General features: G+C 42.0%; 1 protein-coding gene across 2 annotated transcripts in view; it reads left to right on the top strand.

Moving 5' to 3' along the window:
* The window catches only part of LOC148037301 (nucleic acid binding / zinc ion binding protein), a 31,798-nt gene that overhangs the window by 5,641 nt on the left and 1,479 nt on the right, over positions 1-24,678 (top strand). The window lies entirely within an intron of this gene.

Here is a 24,678-nt window from a genome sequence, read left to right as displayed (position 1 = left end):
TCATTTGTCTTTATGTAGATGAATTTTGCTTAGAGGGACAGATGATGATCAGATTTCAACACTCAAGAAAAATTCGTAACAAACTTTTGAAATGTCAAATTTGGGGCCTTTGCATTACCATTTGGGCATTCAGTTTATTTATAATGCTAAAGGCATTGGATTGTCACAGTCTAGATATATTGGTAGACTCCTTGAGAGATTTGGCTTTCAGGATTGCTAGTCAGCTAGCACACTGATGGAGATTGAACTCAAGCTATCTCTGCTTGATGATAGTGATCTGTTTGACATTCATACATATGCTCCAGCAGTTGGATGTCTCATTTATTTATGCAACACAAGGCCAAATATTCAATTTGCAGTTTTAGCCTTGAGCAGATATATATACAGCCTATGCATGTCACATTGGCAAGTTGTGAAGTATGTTTTTCATTACTTGTAGGGTTCTAGGACTCTTGGATTGCCTTATGCCAAGAGGGGAATGTTGCAATTACATGCTTACACTGATTTAGCTTGGGCTGGTGATATTGATTCATGTCACTCTACAAGTGGACATTGTTTCTTTCTTGGCTGGTCTTGCATTTCTTAGCTTAATAAGAAACAATCCACTATTGCCACATTGTCGTGTAAAGCTAAATATAAGGGAGCTTTTACTACTACTGAATGTGTATAGCTGAGACGTTTGTTGGATGATCTTGATGTATTTGTCATGGAGCCTACTCCTTTGTTTACTGATAGTCAAAGTGCCATTGTAGTGGCACGGAACCCAATGTTTCATACCTGCACGAAACACATAGAGATCCACTATCACTTTGTCAATGCAAGGGATATTAGCCTTGTCTATTGTTCTACCAACAGCAATGTGGTAGAAATCTCCACCAAAGCTCTTTCTTACGACAAATTTGAAGCATTTTGCAATGCTTTGCATCACCAAACATCCTAGGTTCTTTGTAACCTGTCACATTAGCCATATATGTATAATAGCGGGCTGAATAACCAGTGTATGTAAACCTGTCAACTGGTTTTTTGACTCTCTCAGATCTCCGTTAACTGTGGCTCACTCTGAGCTTGCCTCTCATGAGGCGGTACATAATGACTCTGTCTTGCTCTAGGCGTCATAACAGATGGAGTACCCAACTTACTATCCAAACTGTTGTTGTTGGATGACTCATAACTTGCTGTAAGTGGACCTGTCACGTCCTCAAGCATATTTTTTTTTTCCTTATCCAATCTTCCCCTCACTGACATATCCATGTCAGTGGATGTAGGAGTACGACTCCGCAAGCATCCTAACCAAGGACTTATTGTAGGTGACCCATCACCTATAGGACCACTCATAGATGTACTCACTGTAGGTGTATTTTCAGCATTACGAGTGCTAGCTGATCCATGAGTAGCCACTGCAACAGGATTACCATACCACGATGCCAGCTCATCAAAAATATATTTGCTAATCAATGTCTTATGTGTAGACGGTATATAACACTTGTAAGCTTTCTGCTCTTGTGCATAACCAAGGAACACACTCTTGACAGCTTTAGGATCCAAATTTTTTCTCTTTTCATCAGGAACATGCACATATGCAATGCTGCCAAATATCTTCAAGTGTGAAATGTCAGGCTTATGACCATACAACCTCTCATATGGAGTTACATCATGAATTCCTGTTGTAGGAGTTCTATTCAGCACATAGACAGCAGTTACTACTGCTTCAGTCCAATAACCATTTGGCAAACTCTTCTCATTTAGCATAGCTCTTGCCGATTCCATTAGTATCCTATTTTTCCTTTTTGCTACACCATTTTGCTACGGTGTATAGCTGCAAGTTAACTGTCTTCTGATCCCATGTTTAGCAAGGTACTTGTCAAAGTAATTAGAGATATATTCTCCATCTCCATCTGATCTAAGACATGAAATTTTACAGCTCAACTCATTTTCAGCATGTTTCTTGAAGACCTTGAATGCATCAAACACATCATCCTTATGTTTCAGTATGTAAAGCTAAGTATACCTGTTGAAATCATCAATGAAGGATACATAGTAACGAGCACCATCAAACGAAGCATGATGAGACGGATCCCATACATCTGAATGTACCAATTGCAAGGGTCGTGAGCTATTCCATACATGTCTTATAAATGGAAACCGTGCTTGCTTTCCAAATTGACATACGTCACATACATGTTCAAAGTCATGATACTTAAACTTAGGTAGTCCAACCACAATCTCCTTCTGCTTTATAGATTTTAGCTTTTGTACATTCACATGGTCAATCCGCTTATGCCATATCTCAACATCCTGTATAGCTCCATCATCATGTGCAAACATGACTGCTTTTAATTCTAGAATTGACACATCAAGAGTAAACATTCTGTCATCTCTTTGGCCTCTAGCAATCAATTTGTAGCCATTATCATATTCTTCAACAAAGCATCCATCTTTATTAAATCTCATCTGCAGATTTTGTTTTGCCATTTGTCCTAACAAAAGATTCTTGGTTATTGTAGGTACATGTAGTACATCATGCATGCTATTTTTCTTGCTATCAGGCATCAACAACGAAACAATTCTTGTATGTTGAATGTCATGTTGGGTGTCATCCCCGGTACACACATAACCATGTGAACCTGCAACCATCTCATCAAATCATTCTCCATGGGGTATCATATGATTTGAAGCCCCTGAATCAATGTATCATCTCTCATCTCTATTCTGTCTAGATGCATTCTTAGACACATGCTGCATGGCAAATAACTTGTCACCTTGATCATTAGGAACTCCGTTAGATGAAGCATAATTTCCATGCTGTCTACCCTTGGCTTTCATGTTAGCTTGCTTCTTATGACAATATTTGGCTATATGTCCATATCTATTGCAATAATGACAATCCTTGTCTCTGTTTGATTGATCATTCGACTGCCATGAACCAGATCCACCACCTCTACCATGGGGTGATCTCCCCCTGCCTCTAAAGCCATCAACCCTGTGTATTTGTGTCATGCTAGGCATTTTGCTGATGCTGTCCATAAGTGTTTCGAGTGTCTTCTCGACCTCGAAAAGAGCCACGACCTCTGTCGCCTCTGCCACGCTGGCTAGAGTAAAGAACAGTGTCTCTGCTTTGAGACGTACTAGAACCGGTGTACTCAACCCAAGCTTAACTTCCTCATGCAGCAGTAAAGCAATTAGCTCATTCTAATCAGGGGATTTAGCTCTCACAGAAACAGATGTATCAAATGCTTTATACTCTTTGCCAAGTCCATTCAATGTCACCGCAATCATATCATCCTCAGACACTAAAGATCCAATGGTGATAAGCTTATCCGCTATGTTTTCGATCTTTGTAGTGTAGACCTGAATGCTTCTGCCATTTCTAAACATGTTATTGAATTGTTGCTTTAGCTGAATCTTTCTTGCACGTGTTACATTTTCATAATTCTTCATGAGTATGTCCCATGCATTCTTTAGAGAACTGCATCCAGTAATTTGTATAACCATAGCATCTGATATACATAAGGAAACCAATGTAACACCTTGTATGCTCTCTCAGTCCAGCAGTTTTCCTGACAATTTGCTTGTTGTAAACTGTATTCCAACAATGAAAAAACACAGTCAACTGAGCATAAACCAAGCTCAAAGCAGTTCAAAATATTCTATGGTAGTGGCAAAACATCCCAGCAACAAACTATATCCATGCAAGTATCAATGTTTGTACTGTATGCAAGTAGTAGTACCAAATACAGCTAGCCCACTGCTATAACCAGCAGTATTTTCTCTGTTAAAACAAGAATATTCAGACCTCAAAACAACCCCAAAACATCACATTGAGTTGTCACTCTATGTAGAAGTTGATACATGTGCAACCGGTCAGAATATATTGTATGTATGTCAAGTGAAGATGATAGGTATCCTTCGTGCAGATAATAACCAGTCAATACCTTGGTATAACCAGCAACAAATCAGTCGAAACTTTGGACTTTCAGCACACACAATATTCCAAAAAGCATCTACTACTCAAGTGGTCTAATCCAAGCATTTGTCAGTAGCTAATAAGCATACTTCAACCCTTTAGGTATATTGTTTCTAAATTCAGGACAGCAACCAGTTCACTGTTTCCAGCCTGCAAATAAGCTCCAAAACTGAGTACTTAACACTTCGATATCATGCTCAAATGCATGATAATAAGGGCATATACATTGTTAGGATGAAAGCCACTAGTGCCCTGGAATCACCTGCTGTTTATTGTAGTAAGCAACCAGTCTGCACAGGTCTGTGCTAAATATCTCAAAATCTGTGAGGAATTTGAAAAAACTTTCTTCTGCAAAGTTGTAGACCACGTCGAAATGGTTTGGAGTTGAAGGCCGTTTCTCCAAAAACCATTTCTGTAACAAGATATAGCTTTTGCAAAAAAACGGGCTGCAAGTATAGTCTCCTTTGATGACATTTTCTTCAGATTTGATGTCCTGATGTCAAATGGCCACTGCCAAGCCTTCAGGCTTCAGGCGTTCAAGCTCTGATACCATGTTGGAAGAGAGGGAGAGAGACAGAGTGGAGCGGAAAATGAGCCTCAGCTCATTGTTGTTGTTCTTCCATTATTTTTCCATCATACTAATTGAAAGAGACTTATACACATAGGTATGACTAACTAAGACTAACTGTGGTTGAGTCACTGACTACACTGACTTATTGAATGTTACACACGTGTACAACTGTATCTAGCTAATGTCGGTCACACACATAAAGATAGACTGACTGAAGAGTAATGGGAGCTTGATAATCTAACAAGTTTGTCTATTTCTATTCAGGGATGGGATAACATACATCTTATTCCAGATGGACGTGGTGGTGCCTATGCATCTAAGGTACTTTATGTGTAAGCTTTGGGGTATCATATTCTCTCGGTGCACAAGATTTGTGCCTTCGCCTTTTGGTTGAATTCGATGTGGATTCTTTTCGAGTTCTTGATCAAGGATCGAGACATATTTTTCTTTAGGTTATGAGAAGAATGGAGTCTACAAGTTGTGGTCTTCTTTTGCCTCGACTTCTCTTTTTCTTACCTCTCAAACTTAGTCCAAGCTTTGGCATGCTTGGTTTGGCTACCTCAATTATGATTACCTTTCGGAAGGCGTCTGAGGGCCAGTTTGTTTGAGGTTTGCCGGATATTGTGGTGAGCTAGCAGCCTTGTGTATCTTGCATCTGTGGGAAGTAGACTCGTGATGTTGTTCCCAACAAGGCTTCGAGGCGTTTTTCAGCACCCTTGGAGCTTGTTTCTACCGATCTTTGTGGACCAATGTTGACGGAGTCCCTTAGAGGGAGCTTGTATTTCATGCTAATTGTGGATGATTACAGCAGGATGACATGGGCCTATTTCTTGAAGCTGAAGTCAGAGGCTTTCTCCATATTTAAGGATTGGTTGTTCTTTGAAGAGAACCGATTGGGGTGGAAGCTGAAGACCTTATGATTAGATAAGAGCGGAGCATTTGTTTTTAATGAGTTTACTCGTTTTTGTGCAGATCATGGTATTCACCAAGAGTTTGCCAATATAAACACCTCTCAAGAGAATGGCATCTTGGAGTAGAAGAATCGCAGTGTGATCGAGATGGCCCGTACCATGATGGAGCATTGTTAGAGATGGCTGGTCTTTCAGTTGGATGTGAAGTTGGCCTTCTTGAACGGTGATTTGAAGGAGGAGATCGAGATGGCCCGTACTATGATGGAGCATCGTCAGAGATGGCGCTTGGAACGAGAAGATAGATTTGTTTCTCCGGAAGTAAAATTGGGATATCGGCGCAGTAGGGCCAATCTGCAACTTTATGTGCACACTTCCAAGGGTGGTGGTGTGTTGTTTGTTTTGTATGTTGATGACTTAATTGTTATAGGTGACTATGCCCAGAAGGTTGAAGAGATGAAGGTAACCTTATATCAGAAGTTCAAGATGATGGATTTAGGACATCTCCATTTCTTTTTGGGCCATAAGATTTATCAGACTTAGAAGGGGATTTTCATCTCTTAGTAGAGATATGTATAGGAGCTCTTGGTAACTTTTGAGATGGAGGTGAAGTGAGTGATGCGCTGCGGAGATGCAATGTCCGGCGATGAAATGTCAGGTAAAGAGCAAACACGTGAGCAACAGCAGCGAGTGAGAGCGAGAGATGCAAGATGTTCTTGGGTACAATTGGAGTGTGTACCACTTTAGGTTTTTAGATAGATATATATGAAAGTACAAGTGTGCTAAGGGTGCGTTCACACCCGTGCACATATAAAAGGCACGATGGCCCTTTATTCCTAACAACCTCCCACCTAAAGGCAATGTGCCTTAAGAGGAGAAAAGAATCAGCTAAGCCTAAGTATGTACAAAGCTGAAATACATATATCTATTCAACTCCCATCATCTGTCGGCAATGAGCAAACCGCTCTGCTGGAAGACCCTTCGTGAGAAGATCTGCAGGATTATCATCTGTATGCACTTTGACAAGCTCAATGCTCTTGCTGTCAAGTACATCTCTGATGAAGTGATACTTCACCTGTATGTGCTTCGTCTTTGCATGAAAGACGGGATTCCGTGCTAGCATGATAGCACTCTGACTATCACAATGAAGAACGGGTAACTCTGTAATGCCAAGATCTCCCACCAGACGTGAAAGCCATAAAGCCTCCTTGCGTGCCTCAGTAGCAGCCACATACTCTGCCTCTGTAGTAGACAATGCAACACACTTCTGTAGCCTGGAGATCCAAGAGACTGCTCCTCCTGTGAAGGTAAACACATACCCAGAAGTGGACTTTCTACAGTCCGCATGACCAGCATAGTCTGCATCCGTAAAGCCAACGACAAACGCCTTCTGCTTTCCAAAGCAGATGCACAAATCACTTGTGCCTTTGAGGTATCTCATAATACCTTTCACTGCTTTCCAATGCTTTTTGCCAGGGTTTGCCATATATCTGCTAACCACTCCCACTGCAAAGGCAATGTCAGGACGTGTAGCAACCATAGCATACATCAAGCTGCCAACAGCTGAAGCATATGGAATCTTGGCCATTTCAGCCTTCTCATCATCAGATGTAGGGCTGTCCTCTGCACTGAGTTTCACATATGGAGGCAATGGAACACCAATTGCTTTCCCCCCCTCCATATTGAAACGCTGCAAAACCTTAGAGACATACTCCTGTTGAGATAGAAAGAGTAATCCTTTGGACCTATCTTTGAGTATTCGCATGCCAAGAATGTGATTTGCATCACCAAGATCCTTCATGTCAAAGCTGCCATGAAGACTTTGCTTCAACGAATCCAAGGCATGAGTATCCCTGTCAGCAATCAGCATGTCATCAACATACAGAACCAAGATAATTAGGCTGCCATCTGCGGCCTTCTTGGTGTACAAGCAGTGATCCACTTGACTTCTTTGAAAACCTTGAGACTGCATAAATGTATCAAACTTATGATACCATTCTCTTGGTGCTTGCTTCAGCCCATACAAACTCTGTTTGAGCTTACATACCATCTTCTCTTTGCCTTTAGCCACAAACCCTTCAGGCTGCTGCATATATATGTCTTCATGCAGATCACCATGTAAAAATGCAGTCTTTACATCCATCTGTGTGAGCTCCATATCTTCAGGTGTAACCAAGCCCAAAATGGTTCTCAATGTAGTCATTTTGACTACAGGAGAGAAGATCTCATCAAAATCAACTCCATGTTCCTGCTTGTATCCCTTAGCAACCAATCTGGCTTTGTACTTTGGCGAGGAACCAGAAGTGACCTTCATCTTATAAACCCATTTGCATGGAAGCGTTTTCTGCCCTTTAGGCAACTGCACCAAGTCCCAAGTGCCGTTTTTCTCAAGAGATTCCATCTCTGACAGCATGGCTTTATACCATTTCTTGCTGTCCTGTCTGTCCATTGCTTCCTTGAAGCATGACGGCTCACCACAGTCAGTGATCATGACATAATCGGCCACATTATTTGCACCAGGAACGAATCTGTCGGGCTGTCTAGTAGCCCTAGACGATCTCCTAACCCAATGATCATTGTTTGCTGGCTGTTCAGCTTGCATATTATCATTTACAGCTTGCTGTCCTGGCATTTCAGCCTGCAAATCAACATTTACAGCTTGCTGTCCTGGCATTTCAGCCTGCAAATCAACATTAACAGCTTGCTGTCCTGGCTGTTCCTGCACATTTAGTGGCTCATCATTATGGGCAATGGCTGGCTGATCATTTCCAGCATCATTTTTTGCATTCGCAGGTTCATTTACAGCAGGTATTTGCTGCTGTACAGCGGGCACATTTTGCTGTCCAAAAGGTACTTCTTCCCGGAATACACAACCCTACGAACCTCCTCAGTCTTTTCGGGCTGTTTATGCATGCGACCTTCCCGGAAGATAACATCATTGCTGCGCACTGTTTTCCTTTTCACGGGATCCCACAATCTATACCCCATTTCACCCTCGTCACCATATCCTAGGAATATGCATTTACAGGACTTTGGCTCAAGTTTGCTGCGGTCTTCCTTACGAATGTGCACAAAAGCCTCGCAGCCAAACACTCGTAAATGAGCATAAGAAGGTGGCTTGCCTGACCACGCTTCCTGAGGGACCCCCCCCCCCCCCCCCCCCCCCCAAAGACCTGTTTGGTGATCGATTGATCAAGTGAACGGCTGTCATAACAGCCTCTGCCCAGAAACCATGGGGTAATGCAGCATGAGACAGCATAGTACGGACTTTATCCTGTATAGTCCTGTTCATACGCTCTGCAACTCCATTCTGGGGTGGATTATGAGGGGCAATGAGCTCCCTTTTTATCCCTTTGCTGTCACAAAATGCCTGAAAGGCCTTGGACACATATTCCCCACCATTGTCAGAGCGAAGACACTTAAGTGTCTTATTAGTCTGATTTTCAACCAATGCCAAGAAGTTTTTAAACTTGTCAAGTACTTCATCCTTGCTACGAATGGGGTAAACCCATACCTTCCGTGTAGCATCATTGACAAAGGTGACAAAGTACTTCTTCCCCCCCAAAGACAATCCTGGCATCTGACATACATCTGAATGTACTAACTCTAGAGGTGAAGATTTCAAAGAAAGAGATTTCTTATGAGATGACTGCGCATGCTTACCATAGACACAATGATCACAATGCTCAAAATTAGCATAACGGAGACAAGGCAAGTAACCCAAACGAGAAAGAACTTTCATTCCTGTTTGACTCATGTGTCCTAACCGGCCATGCCACAAAGAAACACTTGGCTGCTCGGTTACTGCGACAACATGGTCACGCACACTAGATACATGAAGAGGATACAGAGTATCACTCTTTGAACCCCTGGCAATGACTCTAGATCCTGTACTGATCTTCCATTTTCCATCGCCAAATGTGGTATGATAACCATCATTATCTAGCTGCCCAGTACTGATTAAGCTCTTCTTGAGCTCAGTGAGGTACATGACGAACATTCTGAAGAGTAAAGACAGAACCATGCTGAAACTGAAGCTGCACACTGCCAATGCCTGCAATATCACATGCTGAGTTGTCCCCGAGATGGACAACACCATGTCGACCGCCTGTATAATCGGAAAACCAATCTCTGTAAGGGGTGACATGAAAGGAGGCACCCGAATCTAAAATCCAGGTATGCATGTCATCAGCCGAATCGGCAACCAATGCATGGGCATCAAAACATGAAGACACGAAGAGTACATCGTTTCCACTGTCACTGTCCTGAGTGACTACATTCACCTCTTCGATCTTGACGCTGCTCTTCTTGGGCTGGCTCTCTTTCTTCTCTTCCTTGCTGTCCTCTGTCTTCTTGCCTTTCCCTTTCTCTTTCTTCCACTTGTAACAGTCACGTTTGAAGTGACCCTTCTTGCCACAGTGGTGGCATTCCACATTCTTGCCGCGAGACATGCTGCGACCCTTGCCATCAGATTTTCCTTTCTGCTGTGATCTGCCCCTGGTATGCAAGGCATTAGACGACTTACTTGATGCATTATTTTGCCTATTCATCTCTTCCATAAGCAAAGAGCTTTCCACGTCAGAATACATAAGCATAGCATTCGAGTTACTCAAGGCAGTCCTGAATGTATCCCAACTCTCTGGTAGAGTGCAAAGCAGAAAGGTAGCTTTAAACTCGTCATCAATGACAAACTTCAAAGCAACCAGCTGGCTGAAAATTGAGTTGAATTCACTCAGATGATTTGACATAGCAGTTCCTTCTTTCATCCGCAAATCCATAAGCTTTTTTAGCCAATACACCTTACTAGCTACACTCTTCTGAGCATACAATTCCTCCAGTCTAGTCCAAATGGCATAGGCAGTGTCCAAACCCTCTATGTTAAACAGCAGAGCATCAGAGACAGATAGCTCAATGGTCGAGCGTGCAAGCTCGTTCAACTCATCCCAGTCATCTTGTTCCACATCTGCGGGCTTTACCCCTTTGGCCTTGATCGGCTTAGCCTGCTTCTTCTGCAACAGGATATTGTAGCAGTGCTTTTGCCACACTGCAAAATTATGTGCACCCTCAAGTTTCTTGATGTGCATAAGATGGCTGCTATCGCTGCTGCCAGCCATGATTTTCAGTCCAAAATATGACCACAAATTCAGCAAATGCAGGCCCAAACTGTCAAACAAGTGACCAAGGTACAAACAAGTACCAACCAGCAATAAGTACCAGTTAAAAGCAGAAATTTCAGATCTGCAAATCAATTTTCAGAAGCACCAAATGTTGTGCTACAGCACTCCACAACTGATGACAGCTGTTCCAAGGACAAATACATCACATTACATGAGAAGCCCCAAATTTTAGCTGCAATTTCTGCTGTACATGCACCCACGGGCATAAAATTTGACCCACACGGTCAAAAGCCCCAAAGTTTTGTGCTCAAAACATCAACCATACATCTGCACTGTCTCTGACATGCATAGAGTAGACCAATTTTGCCAAAATGAAGCAATTTCAGCAAAACCCCCAAATTTTTCAAGTGTCGGGCGTCCAAATTGCATGAAATTAAACCCGCATGTACATAAAATGACCAATTTGCGCACAAATTTTGCTCAAACAGCAAAAGCCCCAAATTGCACGGGGTCCAATGTGCATCAATGTCAAGAAATTGGGTCAATTTCAGCCCAATTTTTAACATGTACATGAAAAGCCCCAAATTTCGGAGGCAAAATGTCACAAATTCCTGCAATTTCTAAGACAGAATCTCACTGTGTGTCTTGCTCGTGTCAAATCCGGACAAATCCTCAAATTTGTGGCTCAAATCTGCCCAAAACATAGAACTGTGCTTACACGCGCGAACTCCCGTCAGTGGGCAAAGGGGGCAGCTTGCAGCAAACCTTTGAAAATTAAAAAATTTTGCAAGAGAAATTTGACGAAAACTGTCCCGTAACGTGATGACTGCTGCGTTTTGACCTGCCGTCAGCTGCATGTGGCTTGGAAAGTCACGAACTGACCTGGCGTGACCTGCGTGCTGCCTGGAACTGCACGCCTGACTGCACATTGTCCAAGAACAGTGAACGAGCTGACCAGAAAATGACTGACTGACCTGCGCGCAACCTGGGAAATGTCGCCTGGCTGAAAAATGTGACTTGTGGACTGCGAGAAGCACGAACACCTTAACCGAAGCTCTGCACGGACTGCGAGAAGCGCGAACACCTTAGCCGAAGCTCTGATACCAGTTTGAAGTGAGTGATGCGCTGCGGAGATGCAATGTCCGGTGATGAAATGTCAGGTAAAGAGCAAACACGTGAGCAACAGCAGCGAGTGAGAGCGAGAGATGCAAGATGTTCTTGGGTACAATTGGAGTGTGTACCACTTTAGGTTTTTAGATAGATATATATGAAAGTACAAGTGTGCTAAGGGTGCGTTCACACCCGTGCACATATAAAAGGCACGATGGCCCTTTATTCCCAACAGGAGGATTGTCGGTTCATTTCTACTCCTATGGATTTGAACTGGAAGGCCACTTCACATCAGACTCTCCTTTGGCGGATGCTACCTGCTATTGTTAGTTGATTGGATCGTTGATTTGGCTCCTCCACACACGGGTTGATTTATGTTTTGCTGTACGTCTCTCAGCTGGGTTCATGAGTGCATCTCAAAAGGTGCATTGGCAGGCTGCTCAGATGATATTACAATTTTTGAGGGGGACCTTCGACCTCGGGATTTATTATCCAACAGGTACAGGTGCTTTCGATCTTGTCCTTACAAGTTGGAGTGATTCTGATTGGGCTGGTGATGTGGACCATAGGCGGTCTACTACAGGCTATTGTTTTACCTTGGGTGCAGGTGTTATCTCTTGGAGTAGTAAGAAGCAACCCACGGAAGCCTTATCTTTGACTGAGGCAGAGTATCGGGCCGCGTCTTCTATGACACTGTGTGGCTTCGGTGATTGTTGGAAGAGCTTGGCTGCCCCAAACTTGTCCTATCATTCTACGGTGCGACAATGAGAGTTGCATTGCTTTGGCATGGAATCCCATATTCCATGCTCAGATGAAGCACATGGAGATCTAGTACCACTTCATCAGGAAGAAGCTTTTGGATGGGACCATAGATGTGGAGTACTGTAAGACAAGGACAATCTTGCAGATTTGTTTACGAAGGTGCTTCCCTAGGTTCTACTTTCCTGACATTCTAGATCCCTCAGCCTTATACCTCGTCTAGGATTTGAGAGGGGGTGTTAGAGATTGTTATCCCCTAAACATGCATTTTCCTCAGTTAGGCTGTGTACATATGCAGTTTTTCTAGCCAAGTAGTCATTGGAGAGTGGTTCGGTGTGCGAAGCAGTGTTTCCATCTGTTAGTGCCACGTCAGCAGCTAGACACACAGGTTGCAATCGGACTGTCACATGGCAGTCCAGTCAGCCAGATTTCAGCATAGTCGGCTGCATTTAATGCAGTCAACCTAACAGTTTTTATTTTTTTTGTTTGGGCTTTTTCTTCAGGCTATAAATAGCTTGCCACTAGCACACTCTCATTCTTACAGTTGCAGATTTTAGGGCAGAGATCAGGTAGATTGTAGTAGACTTCAAGGTGTCCAGCAGGGAGACATTGTTGAGGTCAAGATACGCAGATATGTGGACTGCGCCTGTGTACATATTTGCATTCCTTTGTATTTAGTATACTTTATACAACAGATCTTCTTGTTCTTCTATCTCTTTCTCTCTCTCTTTTCTCTCCGTTTTCACCCTACTCTCTCAGTCTTGGTCCCATACTTTTGCATTGTTACACTCTGACAATTATATCATAATCCATTGTAAAGGGTAAGTCAAAAGTAAGTTAGTGCCTGGTAAGATCCTCTCCCTATTCATTTTGCCAATTTCAATCTTATTGCATTTCATAAAATGAGCTGAATGAAAATTTCAGTAGTGCACATCATATTGATTGATTAGAGTAGCATATCACTTTTATATTGATACCCCCAGTGAGAAAAAATGTGGATGCCGAGGGTCTCGATGATTCGAAGTCCATGTAGGGAGCTTGTCCTGCTGTTTTATCCCTCACACAGGTACTGCGAGTGGAGAATTGAAGATTCAAGCACTCTCAAAGACTCAAGTATCTTGAAGATCAAAATAGGGTGAAAAAGGGTTTTTTTATGACATTATAGGGAATAAATAGGTCACTATAGGTACCATTTTCATCATTGGAGTACGTGTGCAAATACTATAGGTTACCCACAGGTCCTGGTGAGCTCCCTAGAGGGTTTGGAAGCCCTTAGGCACCATCATTTTTCTCTCTAGAAATAGGATACTTACAAGTTAAAATAGGGTACAGGCTTGGAGAGTTCGGTCTTAGAGATTGGGTTACATAATTTTCTATTCTAAACCTATTATAACATATTATAGCTCATCCTAAGAGGGCATCGTTGGCTCCGTTTTGAAACAAAAAGTTGGGAAATCGGAGTTTTCTAGCTCAAGTTATAGCCAATTTTTTGATAGGGGGTATTGTAGGAATGCACTACTATGGCAGCTTATAAAGGAAAGATTAAGGCCTAGGATGAATATGTTCAGCAAATCAGAGATACCTTGCTGGAAAATACATCTCAAGAGAGTCTTCAAGAGCCTCAAATGCAAGGAGAACTTAACATGCTTAATAATACAATGTGTGAACATGAGAATAGGCATGCTCAAAGGCATATGGAGCTACTATCCAGAGTTGAACATATGTTGTTGTCTAATCATAAAGCAAAGTCTTCTATTGAGAAGTTGGGGAATTCCACTATCCAAACAAAGGCTTTGATTGACAATAGAATCCAATGTCCAAATAATGGCTTAATTTGCTCAATGGACGCATATGCAAATAGAAACTAAGGATGCTAGGGAAAAAGAACAATCAAACAATGATCCGTTAGTCCCACTTCAGCCACCCAATCAAATGGTCAAAGTCAAGAAATCATTGGATGAAGGGGCATTTCCTATAGCCAATATGAAGTAGGTGAGATTTCACAAAGGCATGATGACTATTTGGGTAATATGAACGGTGCTAATCCCTAAGCTTATGGGCTGAATCCTCAAGTGTCTAGAGGTCCTCTATCATTGAGAAGGTTCCACACTAACTCTTAGTCACCTTTTGAAAGAGTACCATCTTATTTTGGAGGTTGAATGCCTATTAATCATGATCAACCTATTTTTGGGACAACAACCTTTTTATGACAGGGAATTGAAAGACAATTATTTTGGCAAAGTACAATGGGCAATCATCTTTACCATGTGATCTAGAGGAACGGATTTTAAAATTAGAATCATATTTTGATATATTCCTTAGAACTAATGATATGAAGATCTATTTTGTCTCATTACATTTACAAGGATTTGTGCATACTTGGTGGAGATACTAAGAAAGAGAACATACTAATAGAGAGTCGGGATGCATTCAAGACACCTATGGTTGAGGTCTTTGTCTCTCTTGAAAAAGAAAAATTTGGCACGAAGATGGTATGGATTAGAGCAAAGAGGCCTAAGTGTACGGAAGTATATAAACCAATTCCTCAATCTCACCATGTATATAGAGAGTATAAGTGATGAAACTAAACTCCACAAGTATATGTATGGTTTAGAATCTTCTTTATCAGCTGATGTCATGGTGCAAAACCCCATCACTCTTTTCAAAGCCATTGAGCTTGTGGAATGTTATGGAAGAAAGTATAGAAGAGAGTTTTCATTTCAGCCTTGTTATGGATAGCCAAGGACAGTTTTAAAACAAGGACAAGTTGGGAATGTTTATGGCAGTAATCATGCACCAAGTGGAAGCTTTAAAGTGCCAACTTATCAATTATTCAATGTTTCAAGACTTCAAGGCAATTTTAGGACAGCAAACAGTCCAAGAGTGGATTTTAAACAAGGGGACAATAAGTTTAGATCTACTTTAGTCAATATTAATCCAAAGTCTATTCCTATGGACCTCTACAAAGAAAGGAAAGAAAAAGGCTGAGGTTTCAAATGTAGAGAAAAGTATACAGTTGATCATGAAACAAAGTGTTTATACAAGAATGCAAAAGCCAAGGTCCTTAGTATGTTAATCTTTGAAGAATCAGAGGATGATAATGATGAGGTAAATGTATTTGTGATCACCACTTAAAATGGAGATATTGAGAAAAAAGTTGGGTAAGAATAGTTTTATAATCTTGTTGACACATTTTCTTTTGATCCAGGTGGTAGTATTCCTTTTGATTCGGGAGGAATTCTTGATGAGCCACATGCTACCACTAATTGTTCCATCTCCATGGATGCTTGAATAGGTTCTAAGAGTCTTAATACACTTCGTATGAAGGGTAATATTTATGGAAAGGATATGTTCATCGTGATAGACAATGGTGGTACCATATAGTTTTGTGAATAAGTTAGTTGTAGATAGATTGGATTGTCTTCCCATTGATTTACAGTAGCCCATAAGATTTCAAGTAGCAAATGGTGAAGAAAAAATCAACACTCAAGGTTTCTTTATAGTTGGTTGAAAATTACGAAGCAAAAGTAAACTTGATTACTTTGGAAATGGGATCCATAGTTGTTGTACTTGGATGTGATTGGTTGATGACCTTAAGAAAGATTATTGTGAATTTCTCACATGTGTATATGGAGTTTATCTTTGATGGACAGCCTATCCATTTACAGGGAATCTCTTGTAAATTTGATTTTCAGCTTATCACCATTCAATAACTCAAGGAGTACAAGAGGCGCTCACGGGTTTTTGTCTTACACTTGAATAAAGAGGTTGAAGATTAGTCCAAAAATTCAGCAGATTACCCAGTCTTGCAAGCTCTTCTTGAGGAGTATATGGATTTGTTTGAAGTACCTACTTTATTACCTTCTAAGAGAGCAGTAGATCACCCTATGAACTTGGAGTCAAACTCAAAGCCAATTAGTAAGCCACCCTATAGATTGTCTAAGTGTGAGCATGAAAAAGTGACCAAGTAAATCAAGGAGCTTCTAGAGATAGGGTTCGTTGAACCTAGTTCTTTACATTATGCATCTCTGGTCTTGTTATTGAAGAAGAAAGATAGATCATTCAAGATGTATATTGAATACAAGGATCTAAACAAGGTCATAATGAATAACATGTATCCAATACCTAGAGTAGATGATTTGCTTGATGAGCTCAAGGGGGTTAGATTCTTTACATAGATTGATTTGAGGCCAAGGTATTATGAGATCCATATGCGAGAGGGTGATGCAATTAAGACTGCCTTTAGGATTGATCGTGGGCTATGCCATTTGCTAGTGATACCATTTGGGCTTACTAATGCTCTAGCTACTTTTCAGAGTTTGATGAATAAGATTTTGTAGCCTTTTCTCTTTTAGTTTGTCTTAGTTTTTTTTGATGACGTATTGATTTACAACAAGACTCTACCGGATTATTTATTATATATGAGAAATATTTTTGAACTCTTTGTTGAGGAGAAGTGTTTTTCCATGTAGACTTAGATGGAGTACTTGGGCCATATTGTCAGTGAAAAAGGGATATAAGTTGACCCTAAGAAGGTGCAGTGTGTTAAAGATTGGTTAATATCTACTATCACTACTTTACTTAGAGGGTTTCGTGGTTTATCGTCATTTTATCGCCGATTCATTAAGCATTATGCGACTATTGCATCTTCTTTTGTTGACATGTTGAAGAAGGAAGCTTTTTTTTGAGATGCACTTGCAGATAGTAGCTTCAACTAGTTAAAGGAACTCCTTACCTTGCTCCTATTCTAGTATGCTGAGATTTTTTGAAAGAGTTTATCATATAGTGTAATGCTAGTGGCTGCAACATAGAGGTTGTTTTGTTATAGGAGTATGGAGTTATTACCTTTGAAAGTCGCAAGCTTATTGATAAAGAAATGTTATAAATGTCTATAACCAAGAGATATCAACTATCTTATATGCGATAAACAAGTGACACCATTACTTGTGGTAGTTGATTTAGAGTTTAGGGTGATCACAGGGTACTAAAGTATTTTCTCACTTAGTCCAATTTCATTCCTAAGCAATGTAGATGGATAGCTACTTTACAAAATTATGATTTTGACATCACTCATACGAGGGGCAAAGACAATGTGATAGCTAGTTCTTTTTTCCGCATGTGGACATGTAAAATTTAAGCTATGAGTGAGCTACATAATGATTGGATTTAAGAATTACAAGAAGCCTATCTTTTAGATGATAAGCTCAACTATGTTTTTCAGAAATTACAGCAAGGTCTCATGGAGAAAAACTCACATTAAATAGCCTAATGTGGTTAAATGGCAAGATTGTTATTCCCTCTACTTCTTTTTTTATATGGAAAATTATAGAGGAGTTGCATTCTTCGCCTTTAGTTGGACATTTTGGAGTTTTTAAAACCTATGATAAGATCAACAAAAGCTTTTATTGGAAACGTTTATGGAAAGATGTTAAGGATTTTGTTATTAAGTGTATGCCTTGCCAACAGAATAAGAACAATACCCAAGCTTGGTGGTTTGTTGCAGCCACTGCCTATTCTTGAGGGCAAGTGGATGTACATTACAATGGACTTTAGTATTGATTTATCTACTACCAAAAGGGGATGGAATAGTATCTATGTGGTAGTGGATCGACTCATCAAGGTAGCCCACTTTATTCCTACAAAGTCACAACTCATTGCTTCATAGGTGGCTAATCAGTTTATGGAGCAGATCTTTAGATTACATGGATTACCATACGTGATGGTACATGACAGGGATTCAAATTTCATGAGTAACTTTTGGTAGGTAATATTCAACTCCATGGGCACTAAATTGGCTTTTTCTACAGCTTATTATTCACAAACTGATGGCTAGACAGAAAGAGTAAATAAATGGTTGGAGACATATTTTTGCTATTTTCATCATGATGTGCAACATGTTGGGATTCTTAGTTGCACTTGGTTGAGTTTGCCTATAGTAACTCCACTCATGCTAGTATTGGAGTTTTGTTCTTTGAGGCCTTGTATAGTTATAATGTGCCATTACCCATAGTCATTTTCAATGAGAAAATCAATCCTCATGGAAAATAAGAATTAAAAAGAATGCAGACCCTTGCCATGACTCACAATTATTTTCAATGAGAAAATCAATCCTCATGGAAAATAAGATTAAAAAGAATGTAGATCCTTCTTCAGATGAATCCTAGGGAGGCCCGAGTTCAGATGTAGATGTATGTAGAAGAGAAGAGGCGACCTTTAGAGTTCCAAGAAGGAGAATTAGTTTTGTTGAAAGTGTTGAAGTCTTATTACTCTACCTTGAAGGATGAATCTAGTAACAAGCTTGCTCACATGTTTGATAGACCTTATAGGAACTTGAAGCGCATTGGAGATTTGTTATATAGATTGGAACTCTTCTCTTTTACTAAGATTCATAATGTATTCCATGTTAGTCAGCTCATGCCCTTCTATGGTACTCTTGTGGATAGAGTTGATGAGCTGTCATCTATATATGAAGGTCTTATTTAGTACATCCTTGAGGCGATCATAGATCAGCGTGAGAAGAAGCTTCACTCTAGTTTTATCATTGAATATTTGATTAGATGGAAAGGTTTACCACTTGAAGAAGCTTCTTGGAGGTTTGAATTTATATTAGATGAGTTTCCCTATCTACGGGATGCATTGGTAGCTAAAGCATAACTACATTAGAGCCAGTCTTGAAGCAGATAGGGTCATGATAGTAGTCTGTTTCAAAACAGTTTTTATTTTACCAAATTTTTAGAAATATGCGACTTACATAGGGCAAAGTACTCTTCAAAAGCTACGTTTTGACACATGGTACACTTTATTTTGATACTTATACTAGAAGTTATGGCAGATTTTGTTCAACAGGGTTTGTTTTTACAACAAGCTGTCCTCTCAATTTTGAGTTTATCTCTTGAAGATTTAAAGGCTCCAAACCCTTTTGAAGACATCGGGATTGTATTTACAGCTGAGGCTTACCTTCATGTCTTCATTTCAGTCGATATATCTTCAATCTTTTATTCATTTTCATACTTTGTATAACTGAAAATAGAGTAGTACTTTGTTTCATCTATCCTTTCCGACTCTTGTAAGTTTGTTTTTGTGGGCAAAAACCTTTAGGAAGGGATGGATTGTAAGAAGTTGGGAAGAAGATATATTTTAGTGTGGAATTATTAATAATACCTTGTCACATTGACATAGGTATACAAGGGATGAGACATGTAAATTTTCACATATTTGAATATTAATACAATTACTGTCTCTTACCTCACTTTCTTGTTCACAACTTCTATGGCTTCTCTCTCTTTTTTCTTAACTTTCTAGTTTTCCTCTCTCCACATCACTATTTTCTCTTTCCTCTGCTCTTCTTTCTCTCACCTCTCAGTTCTCTCCTTGACAGTATCCTAGCCGGGGGAAGGTGTTAACATGTGAGACGATTTAACCTTGCCAACCTTAAGTTGGGAGATCTTGCTCAATGCAGTTGATCAAGGTCAACTTTTGGATATTAACAAGCAAACCTGCCGCAGGAGCAAATAAAGACTAGGTGTCCATTGCCGTTGCAGATTTTTTTGGTCAACCGTTAAGAACACGAAAGAGTCTTCAGAAACTGCTTGGCCCACAAGTTGTTATCCCAATGGCAATGTGAGACCACTGATTTCTCTATGTATAGACAAGTGCAAGAGTATGGTCAAAGTTGGATGTGGCAATAGTAGAGAGTAATGAACTTAACTGTTTTACCAAATGAGGCTGCGAGAACCACATAGTCCCCCCTTCCCCCCCTCGGCTGCTGCTCCTTTTTCTCTGACCCAATTCATCATAATGGAGGATTCAGTACCATAACTAATTGTGTAGATTAATCACTTCATTCGAGGCCCAAATCCATTACATGCATGAGTTCTACCAAATATGAGTAGTAACTAGTTGAGATGAGCAAATGCTTTTTTGACGTCAAGCTAGACCATGAATGCTTCTTAATTGGATGCCGTATCATGATTATCATGTCAGAGTGGAGCGGTGCGGAAGCGTAGGACTGAGAGAGAGAGAACGCAGAGAGAGAAGGGAGAGAAAGAGACAGTGTACACTGAAGATCTGCTGTATAAAGAATGCTGAATACAAAGATATACACGGGCGCAGTGCGCTGGACTGCGTGTCTCCACCTCGACGATGCGACCTGTTGTCCACCTCGAAGTCTGATGGGGCGGACTGTAAAGCCTCCTTCACGGAGGTGGGCTCTCGATCCTGCATAACTCGGGACATCAAACAATAATTGGAGCACACAAGCTTCGAAGAATGCGCCTGGTGCCTCTGTGACCGCCGCGGACCATCCTGCGGTCCCCACTCCTCAGGAACCCCCTCGATCCCTGAATCACGGAGTGTGTCACGGGCCCAGCGAGGAGGAGGCCGAACCTCCCCTCGTCGTTCTCCATCAGTAGAAGACTCTGGAATGTCCACCGGTGGTAACTCCTCAGAAGGATCCGGTGGAACAGTAGACTCTGTGTCAGAAACAGAATCATAATCAAACGGCACAGGCTCCAGTGGAACTGTAGAAGGAGCCAAACTCTCCCCTGGATCTCCAAGAACGGGATGCTCCTCACCCGTTGAAGAAGCCGGAACCTCCACAAACCGCACATCACGGCTAGTATATACATCCCGCTTGACGGGATCATAGAGTCGGTAGCCTTGGGACTGGGAGCTGTAGCCAACAAATACCTGTTTGCGGGAAGCCGCTTCGAATTTGTCACGGTGAGCTTTGGGAATGTGAACATAGGCATCACACCCAAAGACCCGAAAGTAAGAAACATCTGGCTTCGACCCAAAATACGCCTCAAATGGAGTCATCCCTTCCACGGCCGAAGTAGGAGATCGATTAAGAATGTGGACTGCAGTAGCCACAGCCTCGGCCCACAGAACCTGGGGGGTCTGTCGGTGCTCCATCATGGTGCGCGCCATCTCGATCACATTGCGGTTCTTCCGTTCGAGAATACCATTTTCTTGTGGAGTATTCGTATTGGCAAACTCCTGGTGAATTCCTCTATCTGCACAAAACCGAGCAAATTCATTAGAGACAAATTCACCTCCCTTATCGGATCGCAAGGTCTTTAACTTCCGGCCTGATCGGTTCTCCTCAAAGAGAAGCCAATCCTTGAAGTGCGAGAAAGCTTCTGATTTTAGTGCCAAAAAGTAGGCCCATGTCATCCTGCTATAGTCATCCACGATCAGCATGAAGTACGAGCTCGCACGCAGGGACTCATTCCTCATAGGGCCACATAGATCCGTAGATACTAACTCCATCGGTGAAGTAGACCGCCGCGAAGCGGTGTGGGGAATGGCATACCTATGCTGCTTCCCCCTTATGCAGGAGACACATGGCTGCTGGCTCACCACTATATCTGGCAACCCTCGAACAAGCTGTCCCCGTGACGCCTTCCGAAGATAGTCATAGTTCAGGTGACCAAACCTAGCATGCCATAATTCAGACTGTGACTGTGAGGTAAGAAGAAGAGTAGAGAGGGCAGTGGAAGACTTCAGTTTATAAATGCCGTTCTCCTCATATCCAGATGATAGAACCTTCCTTGATTCACGATCAAGGACTCGCACTGTAGAACTGTCAAACTCCACCAGAAGACCAAGAGAGCAAATCTTATGGACTGAAAGGAGATGGTACCCCAATCCTGGTACATGCAAAACCTCTGAGGTATGGGTGCCACCTCGTCCATCCGGAATAAGCTGCATCTTACCCCGACCTGCAATAGAAACGGAAGAGCTGTCTCCAATGAGAACCTGCCCACGCGATGGTCGCAGCTGGGCAACACCATCTGATGAAGGAGTCATGTGCCGTGAGGCACCACTATCAATAATCCACTCTCGAGATTGGGAAGCCGCCATCGCAGCATCAGAAGCATTCGGTGAAGCGTCCTCAATGACAACTAAGTGTAGAAATGCAGCTGATGAGGGTGCAGCCACCGCTCCAGAATCCTTAGTATCCTTCTTCTTGGTGTCCTTCGAGTCTTTGTCAGGGCAATCCTTCTTCCAATGGCCAGTCTTTCCACAAATATGGCATGTGGAGTCTTTGTCCTTGTCCTTGTCCTTGTCCTTCTTGGACTTGTTATCCCCCTTCTTCTTCTTTTGGTCCTTCCCCTTCTTCTGAGAGGCTTGACCTGTCAACGCCTCCGTCTTGGAAGTATTCTGTCCCTTTAACTGTTCCTCTTGGTCCAAGACCATAGGAACCAACTCTTCCCACCGAAGAGTAGACTCTCGCCCCGAAGCAATAAGGGCAGAGTAAAATGTACCGAATCGTGGCGGCAACTGGGACAAGAGTGTAATCGCCATGTCTTCGGAGGAGATCGGCTTCCCCGCATTCTGAACCTGCATCTGTAGCTGCCTTAGCTTGTTAATGTGTTCCCTTAGCGAAGAAGACTTATTGACGGACAAGGTCCGCATCTGTACCTCCAAAGAAACCCTCTTCATTAGGGTCATCCGATTGTACATTTGATCAAGCTCCAGCCATATCTCACGAGCCACCGTCAAGTGCTCGATGTGAGCGATCACGGCTGTAGTGCATGATAGAAAGAGAAAGGATCGAATCCTGGCATTCAGTTTGTCCCAATGAGACTGGGCCCTGGCCAACTCCGCACGAGCATCGGAAGAGAGTTTGGACTCATCTCTTACCGAAGGCCGGTCAATATCTTCCTGTACCAACTCCGCCAAATCATAGCACTCCAGAATGGCCAACATCATAACGCGCCAAATGCGGTAGTTGTCGTCGTCGAGCTTCTGATCTGTAGGAAGAGCCGGTAGGACAGGCACCTTCTGGTCCATAATCGCCTGGAACTCCAAGTCCATCTCTGTAGACATCTTCACCTGCAATGCCTTCTCAAACGCAAAAGCAGCCCCCTCTGACTGGGTAAACTCAGCCTGCTAAGGCTCTTCCGCGTCCCGAAGCTTCTTCACCCGCCGGAGGCGATGAAAAAGCAAAACCTGCACTTTTAGGTTGAAAACTCAAACTTTCTCCGCGTCAAACAGCAGTAAACAGCAGCAAATCCACCACCTGTACTCCTTTCCTGTGCGCCCACACTCGTTTCAGCCTTGTTTCAAGGCGCAGCCCTCCTGTCTGCCCTTAAACGCAAAAAACGCAAATTTGTGTCGCGATGGAAACTCCTCTTCAGGTTGATTCTGCGCTCAGTCAGCCCTCAAACACTGCTCTGATACCATGTCAGAGTGCAGCGGTGCGGAAGCGTAGGACTGAGAGAGACAGAACGCAGAGAGAGAAGAGAGAGAAAGAGACAGTGTACACTGAAGATCTGCTGTATAAAGAATGCTGAATACAAAGATATACACGGGCGCAGTGCGCTGGACTGCGTGTCTCCACCTCGACGATGCGACCTGCTGTCCACCTCGAAGTCTGCTGCAGTCTGCACTGTCTGCTGTTTGAAATCTGCGAACAGAGATAGAGATCTGCACGGCACCGGTTTGTAATCTGCGACAGAGAATGATCGGAGGACTGCTGAAAAACGTCAGCAATAAATAGGCGAAAAACTGCCTGGAATGGGGCTCAAAACTGGGGCGCAGCCTGGTAAAAGTGGCTGCAGGCAGTCGGACTGCCACGTGGCAGTCCGACTGCACAGTCCGACTGTGCAGCAGTGCTGCTGGTCCGACTGCTGCAGCTGGACAGGCTATGATCTCTGACATATCACCCATCTGGGCATTAAATATATTGTGTAGAATATGTCAACCTTGGGTTCTAGAAAACTGGTAGTGAATGCCGTGAACTGAGCTCATAAATTTCAAGTACTTTACTCAAGGCATTGGATACAATAACGTAGCAACCCTTTCTAGATCTTATCTGAAAATTGAGCTCTGGAAGCATTTCATCCCTTCTGCTTTTCTTCCTTTTAATTCAGCTTGACTTGATAGCCATGTGATAGTGTCTTTATAAGGGATTATCTTAAACTTTGCACTGTAAAAATAGTCACTACTTCCGTAATTCATAAGTGAGAGCACAGTTCCTTCTTATAGGTTTGATGCTTTTGTTCCACACTAACTGTTTTATTTCAAAGAGCAGCATTTATGGCAACAGTATTGGCATGTCTCTACTGTATTCATTGGGATTTGCTAACTTGAAGGACTAGAGTTGTTGCCATAGTGATTTTCAGCTTATCAAAGCTTATCTATTGGACTAATCAAGTCATACCTTTTCTTTAAAGCCTATGTGTCATTAGAACAACTCTCTTTGTTTATGCTCATATAAACTTTAAAAAAATCTTGATAGTG

The sequence above is a fragment of the Lygodium microphyllum genome, chromosome 4 (genome assembly GCF_053477565.2).
Source record: "Lygodium microphyllum isolate KBCC chromosome 4, Lygodium_microphyllum_v1.1.10, whole genome shotgun sequence".
Lineage (NCBI taxonomy): Eukaryota > Viridiplantae > Streptophyta > Polypodiopsida > Schizaeales > Lygodiaceae > Lygodium > Lygodium microphyllum.
The sequence above is the reverse complement of the archived record's forward strand: the minus strand, read 5'-3'. Positions and strand labels throughout refer to the sequence as shown.